This window comes from Pinus tabuliformis, chromosome 9 (genome assembly GCF_031772625.1).
Source record: "Pinus tabuliformis cultivar Carrire ecotype Pingquan chromosome 9, CPIR1, whole genome shotgun sequence".
Classification (NCBI taxonomy): domain Eukaryota; kingdom Viridiplantae; phylum Streptophyta; class Pinopsida; order Pinales; family Pinaceae; genus Pinus; species Pinus tabuliformis.
The window spans coordinates 1,118,186,737-1,118,204,224 of NC_142307.1; positions in this window are offsets into that span (position 1 = coordinate 1,118,186,737).

The following is a 17,488-nucleotide window of genomic DNA, read 5'->3' on the forward strand; positions in this document are numbered from 1 at the left end:
CTGCAAATTTCATTTCAGCAAAAGTAGACTAGTCATTTCTTTTCTTTCAGTTCTACACTTCCTTGCTTCTCTTTCAATTCTGCAAATCTCCATTCGGCAAGTTCATTTCATCTAGTTGTAATTTGTTTTATCAATTTCAGCTTCTGCAGGTACTATCAGTGTGGGGAAAAGACACAAAAAACCAACCAAAAAAATTTCCTTTCATGCCTCGTAGGAATAGAGATAACTCAAGAAAAATTTTGCCCAACACCCCCACTACTTCACACAAACAACCTTCTCTCTTCTTTGGTGGTTGCGATCAAGAAGAACCCTTAGATGAATAGCCAGACATATTTGAAGAACCTATAGGGGAAGAAGAAGAAAAAAACATTCCTTTGGAACCATTGGCTGAAAACAGAAATGCTAGGGGAAATGGGGAAAGAATAGAGGGTACATTTCCCATTCGAGAGACCAATGGGGACACCAAAATAAAAAATATAAGTCCTTTAGCCCTACCTCACTTCCATATCCTGACTACAGAAGATCTTGACACCTTCTTGTTTGAGTTTGTTGTCATCTGTCGAACTTATGACTATGCAAAAGACGAGAAAAGTTGAAACTGTTCCCTTCTACTCTCAAGGATGTAGCACTGCACTGGTTCATGGGATTACCTGGCAATAGCATCACAAGTTGGGCTCAGACGTAGCAGGCTTTTAACAACAAGTATCGAGACTATTGTAGGACAAAAGATACTAAAGAAGAAATCTTCTGAATGACCATGGGAAGTGATGAATCCTTGGAAGATTATGAAGAGAGGTTCCAGCTTAATTACAAAAGGGTCAGGTGTACACTTGACCCTGAGTCTCTGAAGTTGGTCCTGCTCAGGGGAATTCGGGAAGACCTTCTAAACACCCTCCATCTACTGGCTGGGGGAGACATCTACCAACTATCCTATGAGAACATAAAGACTGTTTTTAGAAACCATTCTAAAGCAGCCAGAAAGAAAGGTAGGAGGAGTCAACCCATAGCCAGTGCCTCTTCTTCCAATTCATCCATTAAAGGTGAAATTGAAAACATGCTGGAAGACTTCAAGAGTGAGATGTTGCAGACTCTTGCCATGCAAATGGATACCTCACATATCAAAAGAAAACAAGAGGAAACAGAGAGGTTTTTGACCATTTTTTGCCCTAGATGCACCAGGAGGCATCCTAGGTATGATTGCCCATTGAAATTTATAGAGGTTTGTTCAGTCTATGAAGAAAATCATTCTACATATAAATGCCCTTCCTTTCCTCGACTTAAAGTTGTATACCAAGGGGCTGAAGGAGTCACTGAACAGATCTATTACATAAACCAAAGGAGGTCGCATGGACCTAGACCATACCAATAGGGGATGCAAGGGACATCTCAGGCATAATACAACCCCAACCAAGTCACGTCCATACCTTCTTGGGGTCCCCCTGCTCATCCTTCCTAGTCCACGCCTCCTCCCTGGTCCTTCACATCTCAATATCATGCCCAACTAGCCACCCATTCATTTCAATCCTACGCTCAGCCGCAACCTCAGTGGAATGCACCTCATTAGGGGTGGAGGCCCTAATACAACTCTCCTCCCACTCTTCTGCCTCCACCATCTGCCCAACCACAACCATTACCTTCTGCTCCACCAAGGCAACCCCAAATGTCTGCCCAGCCAACTCTGAACCCGAACAACAAACAGGCTCAACAAGTGTATAGTGGGGAACCATCATGCCCAACTTACGCTGTGTAGATTCAAGAAATCAACTTGCGATCTGGGAAAGTTCTCCCAGATAGCCAATCTCCACCTAGGGAGGTTGAGGAAGATAAAGAGGAAAGTTAACCTAAAGAAAATATACCCTTTCCTGAGAGACTATCCATGACAATCTAGTCTACCCCAGAAGAGACTGAAATCCTCGGAGAATTGAAACACTTATGTGTGAAGATACCACTTCTCCAAGCCATAAAAGCATTGTGCCTATCTACAATAGGTTGATCAAAGAGAAGTGCTTTAGGCATCTAGGAAGGTGCAAGAGAGATGCCCTAACCATCAATGTCGTAGCACAACTGTCTGACCTGATGTTGGGGAAGATAATTTGTCCAAAATATCTGGATCCTGGAAGCCCAGTAATTGATGTCCACATCAATGGCACAATGGTCCCACATACCTTGATTGATCTGGGAGCTGCCATTAATGTGATGACAAACGACACAATGCTCAAACTTAACCTCCAGGGCTCCTTGAGGAAAAGACCACGACAGTGCTGCAGCTAGCAGACTGCTCCATAGTTACCCCTAAGGGGATCGTGGAAGATGTGATGGTCTCCTTTAGTTCTTGGGAGTACCTTGATGATTTCAAAGTTCTCCAGCCAAAGGCAAAGCTCAATGGGTATCCTTTCATTATGGGAAGATCCTGGTTGGCTACAGTCGATGCCTACATCAGCTACCACTAGGAACATGGCCATAATTAATGGGCACATGTCCAAGCAGTTAACCCTATATCCTCCTGCCCAACCCCTGCTAGAACATGATCTACCTCTCTGGTTGGAGGAGGAGGATGAGGATGAAGTTTATTCTGTACTGCTTTATGCATTAGAACTTGCCATGGGGGGAAAACCACAAGATGAGGATGATATGATTGAAAATTTGATTCAGAATCCATCTCCCAATGCATCACCATTAGAAGACATAGTAAGAGAAACCCAAAACAACCCCTCAACAGATCTCTGTGTGGCTGACCCTACTTCCCTCCATGTCAAAAATATAGAGTTCAGCCCAGAAATAGCATTGAAAATCAATCCATCCCTATCTACTTCCCAGGAGAAGGAGCTATGCAGCCTACTAAGAAAACTTCTCGATGCCTTCACTTGGAGTTAGAAGGAAATGAAGGGAGTGTACCCTTCAATATGTACTCATCATATATACATCAAGGAAGATTGCAAGCCAGTCAGGTAGTCTCAAAGGAGGATGAACCCAACACTTAAAGATATTGTTAAGGAAGAACTGCAGAAATTGCTTGATGCAGGATTCATCTATCCCATTTCTGACAGTGAATGGGTCTCTCCTTTGGTGCTACTGCCAAAGAAAAATGGTAAGTGGAGAATCTGTGTCGACTATCAGGACTTGAACAAAGCCACTAAAAAGGACCATTTTCCTTTACCTTTCATAGACCAAGTGTTAGACGGACTGGTACGGAAAAAGTTTTTCTCTTTCCTAGATGGGTTTAGTAGGTACAATCAGATTCAAATCAGCCCAGAAGACCAAGATAAGACCACTTTCACTTGTCCTTGGGGTACCTTTGCATACCGGGTCCTTCCTTTTGATTTGTGCAACGCTCCAGCCACTTTCCAAAGAGCATTATTGAGTATATTTTCTGAACTGGTTCATGATGCAGTAGAAATATACATGGATGATTTTACTCCTTATGGCTCTGATTTTCAGGAAGCTTTATCTAACCTAGGAAAAGTTCTCGATAAGTGTATTGAGATGAACCTGTCCCTCAGTATGGAAAAATATGAATTCTTGATGACTAAATGGACCGTGCTAAGTCATGCAATATCTCAACGAGGACTGCGGGTGGACCCCAAAAAAATTGCTATCATCCAAAGGGTCCCACCTCCTCAAAAGGTGAGAGATGTCAGAAGTTTCCTAGGCTTAGCTAGATATTACAGGAGATTCATTAAAGACTTCAGCAAGATAGCCTCTCCTTTGTTTGGCCTCTTAGGCAAAGATGTTGAGTTCATATGGTTGGAAAACTATCAAGAAGCCCTAGATACCTTGAAGAGCAAGCTAGTGACTGCCCTGATTCTCAAAGGCCCAAATTGGGCCCTACCCTTTCACATTCACACAGATGCCTCGAACAAAGCAATAGGAGCAGCCTTAGGACAAATTGATGAAAAGTTACCTTATGCCATATACTTTATAAGAAAAAACTTGTCAAAGGCAGAGTTAAACTATGCAGTGATCGAGAAGGAACTCCTAGTTGTCGTGCATTCCTTAAACAAATTCAGACATTATATCACAATCTATCAAACCTTTGTGCACATTGATCATGCTGCAATTAGATATTTAATGAAAAAACCAGATATAAATGCTTGCATCATTAGATGGTTTCTTTTACTGCAACAGTTTGATTTGACCATTATTGATAAGCCTGGTAAAGAGAATGTTGTTGTTGACTTTTTGTCTAGAGTAAATTTGCCTGCAGGTGAAGAAGGAATGGTGGATGACCAAATGCCATATGAACATCTGTTTGCTATATCAGTAATCTCTCATATATATGGGTAATTATATGCTCATTTTACCTCCTAACCTAGTCAAATCAACCATTTTCTTAGCTTATTGTATGATTTTCTGATTATATTTATGCTTATAGAGTGAGTTGAGTTAGTTATTATGCCATGTGGTCTAACATGTATTTAATGAAAATTATTGATGGATTTCAAGGTCAAATTCAAGGATCCAGTGTTCAAATGGAAACAATAACTCGAAGTACACAAAGGAGAGGACTTATAGGAGGGAATCCCCCTCATTTATTACTCCTCACTTCGAATTCCCCTTCATTCAGCTTGGAGTACAAGCAGCCGAATCATGCACTAGAAGGCAGTCAAGCAAGTGGAGGATGACTGATAGCTATCTCGGGTTTTGGGATCCAAGCCTCCTTGAGTTTAAGGAAGTTGTTGGTAGCTTTAGATGTATAAGTAGAGAGGCCTAGGGCCTCACTAGGGTCGGATTTTTTCTTATGTAAACTCTACTCAAACTTCGAGCTTATTATTTTGTGACAATTTTATATAATCTTGCTATTGTTTTGATAATGAAGATGGAATCCTTTTTGAGCTAGCACTGAGTTACCTCAGAGGGCTGAAGCTCTTGGGTTAGGACCCAATCCAAGCAACCAAGCTTCTCTTTACTTGTATTTGTATGCTTTACTTCAGTTTGTAGATTAATTTGTTGTTAGATGTATTTATTTTATGGTTAAGAATAGGTTGCTTTTGATGATTTAATAGTTTGCTTCCATTTGTGCTTTATGTAGCAGGTTAAGCAGCGATTAGAAAAGATTCAAAAGGCTAGCAATAGTGCCTTGGACTCTCTTCCTCCCTCTGGGACCATGATCTGAGGCAATGACCCTCTTGCTCCCCCAAAAACACAAATTTTCCTCCTTCATAGGACTTCTAGTGTTTGCAGCTCTTTAGTAGGTTAATAGTCCAGTTTTGCTTTGCTTTAGATCTCCTTTATCATGTTCACTTCCTGATTTACAATAGTCCTCTTTCATGCTTTCATTTCTTGCAAAATTCTCAGCATTTCCTTTCATACATCATAATTTAAACCATTTTGATGCAAAACACTGTTTTTCCTATATGCACTCATTTCATTAGTTGCTTGATTTTCTTGGTTGACTATCAGTTTCTATGCAGGATATCTCTTCCAGCAGTAGGCCAGCTTACCAGCAATCACAACCTCCATCTGATCCATGCCATATAGGTCTCCCAAGCCTCACCTCAATTCTACCCTAGTTTCCTGCATTTTTCATAGAAATTATCCCTCTCTCCTTGAGCAAACCCAATCATCTTTCTCTCTCCCTATGATTCATGATAGAACTTAGGCACCTTAACACCTCATTCCAACCTTCATCCACCTTTTCCACCCATTCTCACACCCTCAAAACAATAAAAATTGCTCTCGGCCTCCTCCTGTAGGCCTCCTATAGTTTCCCTGTTTTCCTCCTATAGTTTCCCCGTGTCCTCCTGTAGTTTTTCCTGTAGGCTTTATTTTGAAGGCCGAGTGTGGGAAAAGCCTCTAGAAGGCCACCTAAGACCTCCTAGGACCCATCCACACCATCTTACATCCTCCCAAGCTCCAAAACCGCCCTTTAATGCCACATGTTTGTTGCCACACTCACACATAATAAATTAGATGCATGTCAAATTCACATAAAAACACAGAAAAATCCAAAAATATGTTTTTTGCTTATTTACTTCCAGAAATAGCATGGTTATATGTTGTTTACTCTCTTGAGTAGGTAATGGCATTGCTTTCATGGTTTTCATAGTGTTTTGTCAAAAGTAGAATTAGCTTGTTAATTAGGGTTTACCAGGTTTTGCTTTACATTCTAGTCTTTTTCCTCTATGAAATTAGAATAGCTTCTGTAGAGTAATCTCTCTTTCCTTTCATCACACATAGAACTTCTTCTAAAATCTATAGAAGTTGGCTTGAGCTCCTAGTGATCTCGTGCTGACTGAACAAGTGACAACCTACAATGAGAACAAGTACTTGTGCATACAACACCGACGCTTCCGAGTTTGTTACGAACTACCGGGTTGATAAAAGTAAAGTTGGTAGCCCAAGAGGTGTAGCATTCTTGCTGCAATATTGGCGCTCACCAAGACCCACAGATGAAGTCAAAGAGTTATGTAAGTCGAACAGTCATGAGGGAAGTCAAACAGTCACAAGGATTAGTTTCACCCCTGGCTATATATACCCCCTCATTTGTACTTGCAAAGCACTTTTCACCTTAGCTCATCCCACATAGCGTTGAGAATCTGTAATATTTTCTTTGAGGAGCGCGAGCAGTAGCTCCAACGCTCCACCACTAGGGCTAGTGATGTATGGTGTATGAACGTGTCTTGGAACTTTCGCTTAATTCAGAAGCCTGTTAATAGGCCAACACATTTTCACACATGTGTTGTTTTCATTTGTAAGACTATTCTTTGGACGCTTGTAATGCATGTTGTTTTAACTTGTATTAAGAAATTTGAACTATTTTGGTTTTTTTAGTACATACACTGTTGGAAATGCTTTGTATAAGTTGTTATCGATGTCTCGCCCGTGTGGACTACTCCATCGGACACTAGACAAACTCATTCTTGTAAACTTGTTATAACATCTATTGCACTTGTGGGGGCTACACCGCTAGGTGTTGTACGTGTTATCTGTTCACTTTGTGTATGTGAATGTCGCATCTGTGTGGTCTACTCCACCGGAAGCTGCGCAGCTCTTGTTGTGTTGTGTGTCTCTACCTGAGTTGGGACTATTCCCTCTCAATTTGACACTCACTCTCACCCTCTCCCTCTACAGTGAAAGAACTTAGACACAAGTTACACTAAGCACTCACCAGGCACACGAACCTCGCTTTTGAAGACTAAGTGAACCACTCTCATGTGTTGAAAAGCAAGAACCAAGGCATATATTTAAGATAATGGCAACCGGACCATCTTACTGGATGCGACTCACACACCAAATGGTGTGAGGTCTAGTTGGGACTTCATACCGAGGAGATCCCCTGAATGTTGGCAGGTCCAACACCATCAATGGGTGGATAATCACTCACCATCAGTCAATTTGATTGAAAAAATATTATAACTAGATAAGTTATGAAATTTGTGTCAACAAGTTATGTTTTCATGTTTTATAAATGAAATATGCTTGCATAATTTATTTTTTATTAACCTATAATGGTTATTGTTAAAGAAAAAACCATATTAAGGGATTGTAGTACTGATTTGATTTGCATATGAGGAATTAATAGCTCCTTGAGTTATAAATTTCCTTAAGTTTATGCTACAAACACATCATGTTGTGATATTTTGGTTATTTCTTAATAACTAATATATAGGTTAATAATGATGTGATAATTTGGTTATTTCTTAATAACTAATATATAGGTTAATGTGATCTTTTGTAGACAAGATCTTTATATTGAAATTAATGCACCCACCAAAAAAATGTCAAACATCTAAATTGTATTTTGAGAATTACAAGTCATTTATTAAACATGTAAATATTGCCATAAATCCTATAGGTGTTTTTATAGATATGGAGATTTTTATTTGATTATAAATCAAACTATATAATTTGGGAAATGGTGATTTTTTTCGTTAGTAATAAACCCTATATTTATATGATATGTCCATTGAAAATATTAGATACGTAGTTTATACTCTTAAATATTAAGTCATTTATTAGACTTGTAGGAGGTAGGTTGGAGATCCAATAGGTTATTGCTGCGAAACACCTATATAATTTGATTTGTTATAACTCAACATATATGATCTAATAATTTATTGTGAATTTTTGTATGCACGAGCCCTGTAAATAAAATGGCATGCTCACGAAAAATCGTGGATACCTAATTTATACTTTAAAAGTTATATGATTTTTATTAAACCTGTAAGTTTATTGTGGATCTTGTAGGTGTTGTTGCGGAAGGTCTATAGTTCCTAATTTGCCAATAACTCAAAATAGGTGATTTGAGTCAATACAATATTTTGAATATAAAAATGCTATAAAAATGCTTACATCAATATGGTTACACATGCGAAAAAAATTGAAATCTATAAGATATGGACTATTAATTATATCAATAGCGTTTGCTGTGGATCATTAGTTGCGTTACTACGAATCTCCTGTAGTGGTTGATACAAATCTAACAATGCTACATACCTGATACATGAATTAGTTCAACTGTTGTACCATTTGATTCCCAATAACACTTGCTACGAATTTATAATTGCTACAGATATGTTTTAAAATTTAGACATTTTGAATGTTGGTTTACAATTTATTCAGAATCCTAAAATATGATGAGTGTGCTTTGGTGAGTTCTAATGCCAAAGCGTATAGATATATTTTTGGAAATGATTTATAATGAGAAAATCTGATTTATCTTCCACTGTGAGTAAAATTATAAATGACTAAACTTTAACTTTGGTTGTTGATATGGAGATATGGTTCAACTTGACATAAACGCTAATTGTTATATGGGTGAAGTAAAAAATTTGGTGCCTTGAAACTTCCCTTAGGCATAGAGGGGATTGGATATGTGACCATATGATTCCTAACATGAATATATATGTAGTCTAGAGTAAGATATTACACCTACCACAATGTTGCACATTTTTTAAAGAACAATCATCATTGTCAAAACATCAATGCTTGAGACATTGGTATAACCTCAAGTTCATCAACTTATTATTGATGTGTAATAGTGACTTGTCTCTATATAATTGGTAGATCATCGATGACTTGCGATGAAAATTAACAAATCATAGGAAGTAACATCAATATGGTGTTGGGTTGTCTTTGATTCATAATCAATCATTCTAAGCTGGCATAATGTTGTAACATTGGTTTGAGATTGCTATATTGCCATTCTATCATCAATCTATTAGACTTAGTGTGAGGTTATAATGTTGGTACTAACTTGTTTTTTTCTTTCAAACTTGGAAAGTAATTGTAACATCAATTTATGTCACTATATCATGGAATAGTCATTTATCTATTGAACTTAGTAGGAGGCTATAATGTTAGATATATATCACTAGATTGTTAGACTATCATCAATATTTTGAACTTGTAAAGAGATCACAATGTCTATACTTGTCACTACAACATTAGCCACTCATTGATATGGTGTTAGAATTCTAATGAATGCAAGGCAACTTAAGCTAATTACCTTACCATGTGGCACTATAATTCTATTAAAATTTTGTCGATTGAATGATGTTACTAAATATAATTGAAATTACAATGAAACTATCTTGATGATGAAATTTCTTTCTTTTGACACTATTGTGACAATAATAATGTCAATACAACATTGGATCTTGCACCCAAGTCTAGTAGTTTCTCATTTAAAATGTCATGAATTTCATTATGATCAAAATAGCTAATTCCATTAGGTATCTAGAATCTAGGAGCCATAAGTTCTACTACATTGACGATTTCATTATTTACTCCTTTCTTCTTACCCTTTTTCTTTTTTCAACTACTTCCTTCTCCTTGTAGCACATCATCATTGATCCTTTTTGTGCTTCTAGCCATTGATGCTTTCCTTTTTTTTTCCTACTTGTTTCTATATCTTATATATTATTTGGTGTGCTATAAATCCATTTGTTTCATATTCCTCAAAAATATGTAAAATATCTTCAATTTCTTTGTCTCCTTCATTTTTAGAGTCTTCCATGTAATCTATTCTATTTGAAAATATCAATGAATATGCAACATAATTCATTTTTATCTTTTTTATAATGATGTTTTCCTACCCTTGGTAGTAGAAACAACATTTCTCTTTGTGAACTTCTCTATGATTTGTTGGCATTGATGTCAACCTCAATGCAATAATGTCAACCTTGGTCCATGGATGAGATGATCATGCCAAGGAAGATTGTTGGCATTGGATGGGAGACTAATTGGTCAAAGTGTTCTTAGTAATGTCAATAAGTATGCCAAGGTCAAGAATGGAGGTTATAGATTTGAAGGAATTTCTACCTCAAGAGATTAACTCAAATGCTCCTGAAAATGGCATAGTTGGATAAGCCTTAGAATGGCCTTTCCAATGATACATCACAACTTGAAAAACACCCAGGGGATCAAAATTTATTAAGGATTGAGGTTTTCCATGGTTCTCAAGCTTAGGGTTCTAGGGGCCTCATGGTTCAACTAGAGACCAAGTCATCACACCCCGGGGACATGGCTGAGATACAATAAAAAGATTTACAAAGGTCAAGCAAAGTGTTATGTTGTAAAGGAGGGCATGATATGGAGACATAACTAGAACTTAACGACATATGCAACTAAATAGACTAACTTCATCGCACCATAGGATCACATCATCGTGGCTTGAATGTATGGCTAGTGGTTTCGTGATTGACAGGCCCAAGAGATTGAACTTTGTTTGTCAAAATTTGGAAATATTCACGTCCTACCCGAAAATCATGGTTGGCGTTATGTAATAAAGTTGGAGAAAACCACGAATAATAGTCCAGGAGATGGAAACGAAGATGGAGAATTGGATGATAAATGGAGGGGGTGCGACAACAAGATTTTAATGTTCAAATCACACCCCTAACTTGCTAAATTAACAAATGATTTTGTCACAAAACACAAGGTCCCGGTAACCCTCTTCCATTGAGATGAATTGACACATAGGACAACATGACAGACGAGGTGGAAAATAGGTGGCAGACAAGTGGAGTATGTGTGGTCCACTAAAGGGGTTGTAGGTTTTAACCTCGTATAGGAATTACCTACATATGAATTCTAAAAACAAAAAAAAACAATGGCGAGAGCATAAAACATAAAACAGATATACACAGAGATTTTCCCCTGGATCCCAAAACGGGGACTACTAGATTGATTTTTCATTATATTCCTTTCAATGTTACAATACATATATATACATGTCGAAGCATCCATAAACCCCAATCCATTAACCCTGGATTAGAACATAACCGTAGTTAGCTTGACCAGATCTACAAAATACCATGGACATAAAATCATCATGCCCAAAACCATGTGTGAAAGAAATGCACAAAACCATAGGTAGGTCCACCCACCTAATATAGGGTCTAAAAAATTTATCCCGGGCCACTGCCCCAGACCTTGTACAGGAGGGATACTACCCCACTATGACCCCCTAACAGCGCCCGACACAATGTATAAGGGGGGGTAGTCATGGAAAGAATATAACACAACCCAAAATTCTCCCACTTATTGTTTTCTTTCCACAGGGGGCCACAGGAGAGCTTAGTCATTGATCCAGCCCTGCAACACCCACTGTTTCTCTACACCAATATAATTTCTCAGAACTCACAGATTTTGTTAGTGCATCTACAGTATTCTTCAAAGTGTCTGCCTTTACCAGCAACACCTTTTTGTCCTCAACCATATCCCTCACAAAGTGATACTGAACATCAATGTGCTTTGTCTTTGAATGATAAGCAGGGTTCTTTGCCAAGAAAATTGCACTTTGGCTGTCACATACTATCCTTATAGCTCATTGTCGTAACCCCATACTTGAACACAATCTCTGCAACCAAACTACTTCCTTGCTTGCATGAGTGGCTCCAATGTACTCTACCTCTGTAGTTGAAAGTGCCACTACAGAATGTCTCTTACTCATCCAACTAACTCCACCTCCAAATAGGTTAAACACATGCCCATTTGTATATCTTCTCTGATCCAGATCTCCAGCCCAAACTGCATCAACAAAGCCACGAATGTCCAAAACTCTGTTCAATCCTGGTCTTACTTGGTATCACAAACTATAATCACTAGTGCCACAAAAATACCTGAAAACTCGCTTCGCTGTTGTCCAATGTTCCTTCCCTAGTTTTGACATAAACCTTCTCAATACACCCACTGCATGTGCAATGTATGGTCTAGTACAGACCATTCCATACATCAAGCTACCGACTGCACTTGCATATGAAACATGGGACATGTCCTCTTCCTCTTCTTGTGTCTTGGGACACTGTTCAACAGATAACTTTACACCTACAGGAATAGGAACCTTCACCGATTTACTATCCTTCATTTTAAACCTCTATAGTATTGTTTCGACATACCTCCTCTGGTTTAACCAGAGCTTCATGTTTGCCTGATCTTGTTTAATTTCCATGCCCAAAATATAGTTTGTAATACCAAGACCTTTCATGTCAAATTTGGAGTACAATTGGGTCTTCAAATCTTGGATAATTTCTTTGTCATTTCCAACCAGAAACATATCATCCAACAGTGATCTTCTTTGCTTCTGGTGAAGCCAAGTCCCCGTCTAAATGTATCAAATTTTTTAACCACATCCTTGGTGACTGTTTTAATCCATACCGAGACTTTTTTAATTTTCATACCAGTACTTTCTTACCCTTCACTGCAAAGCCTTCTGGTTTCTTCAGGTAGATATCTTCTTCCAGATCCTCATGAAAAAATGTTGTCTTCACATCCATCTGTTCTACCTCAAAATCAAAAGTAGCAGCAACAGATAAAAGTAATCTAATAGAAACTACCTTGTAAATAGGATAAATAATATCACCAAAATCATTTCCCCACACCTGGGAATAACCTTTTGCTACCAACCGAGATTTGTATTTCTCCACCTTTCCTTCTGCATTCATCTTCTTCTTAAACACCCATTTGTTGTCAATGGGTTTCCTTCCAACCGACAACTCCACCAGATTCCAAGCCTCATTTTTGTGCAAAGATTCCATTTCATCAACCATGGCCTCTTTCCAAAGTTTTCCATCCTCTGAATCTACTGCTTCCTTCACAGTTCTGGGATCATCATCAGTAATAGATAAAGGAAAATTTGAATAGAAATTAGATGACTATACCTTTCTGGTTGCCTTCTTTCTCGAACTAATCTTCTCACAGCTAGAGTTTGTGGCTCTTCACCTTCCGATTCCTCTTTTGTTGTAGAGTCTGATTCTTCCTCCTTTATATCAAACTCTATCTTCTCAGGTTCCTTTGGTAGGACTTCATGTTTAATAACATCTTTCACCACTCTAAACACCACATCTTGGATGTACACAACCTTCCTTGTTTCTGGGTTCCAAAGCCTATAACCTTTTAAACCATGCTTATACCAAATAAAGATGCAATTTTCAGATTTAGTATCCAACTTTGTTCTTTTCTCCTTTGGAACATGTACATATGCATCACATCCAAATACCCTCAGATGTGAAAGAGAAGATTTCTTACCAGTCCATACCTCTTGTGGAGTCTTATCCTCCAAAGATGATGAAGTTGATCTATTGACCAAGTAACATGCAGTATCCACTACCTCTGCCCAGAATTCATGTCCTAACCCGACACCATTGAGCATGCTTCTTGCCCTTTCCATGAACGTCTTGTTCATTCTTTCTGCAACTCCAGTTTGCTCAGGTGTGTATGGAGTATTCGTATGTCGTGTTATACCACACTTCTTACAGAACTCTTCAAATTCCTTCTTGCAAAACTCTCCACTATTATCTGTCCTCAGTACCTTTATCTTCTTCTCTGTCTCATTTTCCACCAAAGCCTTAAATTATTTAAACCTGTTAAAAACTTCAGATTTATTCCTGAGGAAATATACCCATGTATTCCTTGAGAAGTCATATATAAATTATACATAGTACACAGAATTACCCAGTGATGGAACCGACACAGGTCCAAACACATCACTGTTCACAAGCTCTAATATTTGTTTTTCCCTCTTACCACCAGAGGGGAAACTCACCCAATTCTACTTCCCATATACAAAATTTTCACAGAAATCAAAATCTAGAGAGCTACTAGACATACCTTCTACCATACCATTATCATGAATTATTCAAAGGCCCTTCTCTCCAATATGTCCAAGCCTTTGATGCCATAGCATGGTCTTTTCTCTAGAGACCACTAGATTTTCTGCTCCACTTTTAGGAACCATAGAACTGTTGCACCCATCAATAATAGTGCTACCTTGAAGCTTCTACAGAGTTCCAATATGAACTCTCTGCATCAATACTAGTGCTCCCCGAACCATCCTACGAGTATCTTTCTCAAACACTGTTTTTACACATACATCATCCAACTTGCTTACAAAAAATATATTTCTGGCTAATGCAGGAATATGCAAAACACACGTAAGTGTTCTAATCCTTCCACCTTGCAAATTCAGCTTGAATTTTCTATGACCAACGATTATAGCCTTCCTCTCATCCTCTAAGAAGACATCACCACCATCATATTTCTCATAATAATAGAACCAATCTCTATGGGAAGTGAAGTGAAAGGATGCACCTAAGTCAATCAACCATGCATCATGGTCTACATGTGTTCTTGAAGAAGAAGCCAAATACACATCCCCACCTTCATCTGAGGTGGTTTTTTCCTCTGTAGAAGGAGCATCAACAAATCCCTTTCATTTCTCAGGAGCTTTAGATTTACAGTCCCTTTTGAAGTGCCCTTCCTTTTCGCATTTTCAACACACCTTTACAGGTTTTCCTAGAGATTTAGATCTCCCTCTAGATTTAGATCTCCCTCTCGAGGACTTATTTTTGCTTCTATTCTAGGACCGTCCTTGTACAGACAAGGCATCACCATTCTGGCCCTCCATATTTTTCCGTCTCATCTCCTCCGACAGCAAGGATGAGACTATTTCATCAAACTGCAAGGCAGTTGCATTGCTAACTATTGCAACAACTAGACTATCGCATGAATCTGGTAGAGAACACAACAAATTCATGCACTTGTCTTCATCTGAAATTTTAATATCAACAAATAATAACTGGCTTACCACATTATTAAATGCGTTCAGATGCTCTATCACCGAGTCTCCATCTTTCATCCTAAGGCTACACAACTTTTTCCATAGGAACATTTGTTCACCAGAGACTTAGATTGGTACAAAGTCCCTAACTTGTCCCACAAAGCCTTCACCGAAGCTTCCCCTAATGCATTCAACAATACTGAGTCTGAGACACATAATCGTATTGTGCTCTTTTCCTTCTGATCCAACTTTGCCCAGTCTTTAGATGACATTGTTGTTGGTTTAGTACCCAGATCTATTGCGATACGCTGATCTTTATCCACCAAATCCTCCATCTTGAGTTTCCACAACTCAAAACTCTAACCATTAAATTTCTCGATCTCTATCTTTCCACTACTCGCCATCTTCTTTCTCCACAAGAATGGATCCTATAGATCTCTCACTGAATAGGGTCTACCACAAGCTCGAGCAAAAAACCCCTTTACAGTAAAGGCATCCCCTTGAAGTCAAAACAACTCTGATACCAAATGTAGGTTTTAACCCTGTACAGAAATTGCCTACATGCGAATCCTAAAAACATAAAAAAAAAAAACAATGGCAAGAGCATAAAAGATAAAACATATATACATAGATATTTGCCCTGGATCCCAAAATTGGGACTACCAAATTGATTTTTCATTATATTCCTTTCAATTTTACAATAATATGTATACATGTCGAAGCATCCATAAACCCTGGATTAGAACATAATTGTAGTTCCCTTGATCAAATATACAAAATACCATGGACAGAAAACCATCATGCCCAAAACCATGTACAAAGTCCATGCAAAAAAGCATAGGAAGGTCTGCCCTCCAAATATAGGGTCCAAAAAAAATTTCCTAGGGTGCTGCCCCGGACATCGTGCAGGGGGGCTACCGCCCCCCTGTGACCCCCGAGCATCGCCCAACGCAACGTACAAGGGGGTATAGTCATGGAAAGAATATAACACAACCTAACAGGGGTGACACATGGTAGAACTAATGATGTGACACTTTAGACAAGTGACACATGGAACCACTCAGATGTTGCCACATGGCAGGATGATGTGAGCAGTGACAGGTGGTTATGCGGTAGATGGTGTGGTAGTTTCTCGAGATTTATGCTAAGGGGTGTGTTTTTCAACAATCTCCCGTGTTATAGGTTCTCGATGAAAAATAACTAAGTGTTAAATCTCAAGAGAGATGACACAATAGGCAAACCCACAATAGACAGAGTCAGGAGACATACCCCTTTTGATGTCACTAATAGTTAACAAGAAGTTTACACCCCAAGCTGATATTAAAAGGTGTAGTGGTACATGGTCCCGTGAGATGGGAGTCGAGGGAAAACAATATTCACATCATCATCTACTAATGAAAAAATTATGCCTTGGAGGTTTTAGTTTGCAAAGGAATAGACATTGAGGAGGAGTGCGATGAGTCCTTGGTTCTAGCCCTTAGAAGTATGTCAATTTTGTGAGAGGATATAATGGCACATGGAATTAATTTTGAAGTGAAGTAAAGTAACTCCCATTTTCAACTCATGGTCTTAGCACTAGGTCATTTGCGTAAGGGGAGCTAAGAGATTAAGGGCACAACGCTCTTTTGATCTTAGCTGCTAAATGAAAAAGGGAGTTAAATGGTGTTTGGGTGCATAGTGAACATAGGTTGCAACACACGATGGTACAAATATTCTTTGGAGTAGGTGGTGTTGGTGGCCCTAGTTAATGATACCTCCTTCCCAAGCAGTGTTCTCAACATCACGTGTAATGAAATTTATTCCTCAACATGAAAAACCATATCAAAGCCCATTCTATGATCTATAAGGAAGTGAATGTTGCTTATAATAAATGCAGTTATCTCAAACCCTGGGATCCATACCGAAGTGCTCTCTCAGAGTTGTGTAGACTGGTAATGGAGACCATACCTGTTCCCTATGGATGAGTAAATGAATTCCAAGCTATTGGTCCTGTTGAGACTTGAAGGATGAGATAATGAGCCATACTAAAGTAATTCCTCGAGTAGTGTGAAACAATAAAATATTTGCATCGATCCTTGTGTAACAGGGGAAAAAACACATGAATGTAGAGGGAGAAAAGTGTGGGGCACTATAGAACCATTGAGTGTGAAAATAGTTGTGAGAGTGAGCTACATAGGAAGCGTGTGTGGGCCTGAAGTGTAGGTCGTTGAAGTGTTGAGAAGGCTAAGAAGTGCATGGGTTGTGTAGAGAGAAGGTTGATGAGGAGAATACAAAGTTGTGAGTTGATTCGAATTGTGCATCAAGCTGAGAGAAAGCCATATAAGAAAACAACAAGTTCCTCATGGATAGCAAATTGGTGCATATAGAATAGGAAGTCGGTGCTTCCATCATAGTGGGTGATTGATATACAACTTGGGGGTTGGTGCCTACTACAAGTGGGTGCTTGCAAAACTCAAGGAGTCGGTTCTTCATGTAAGTTGTTATGGT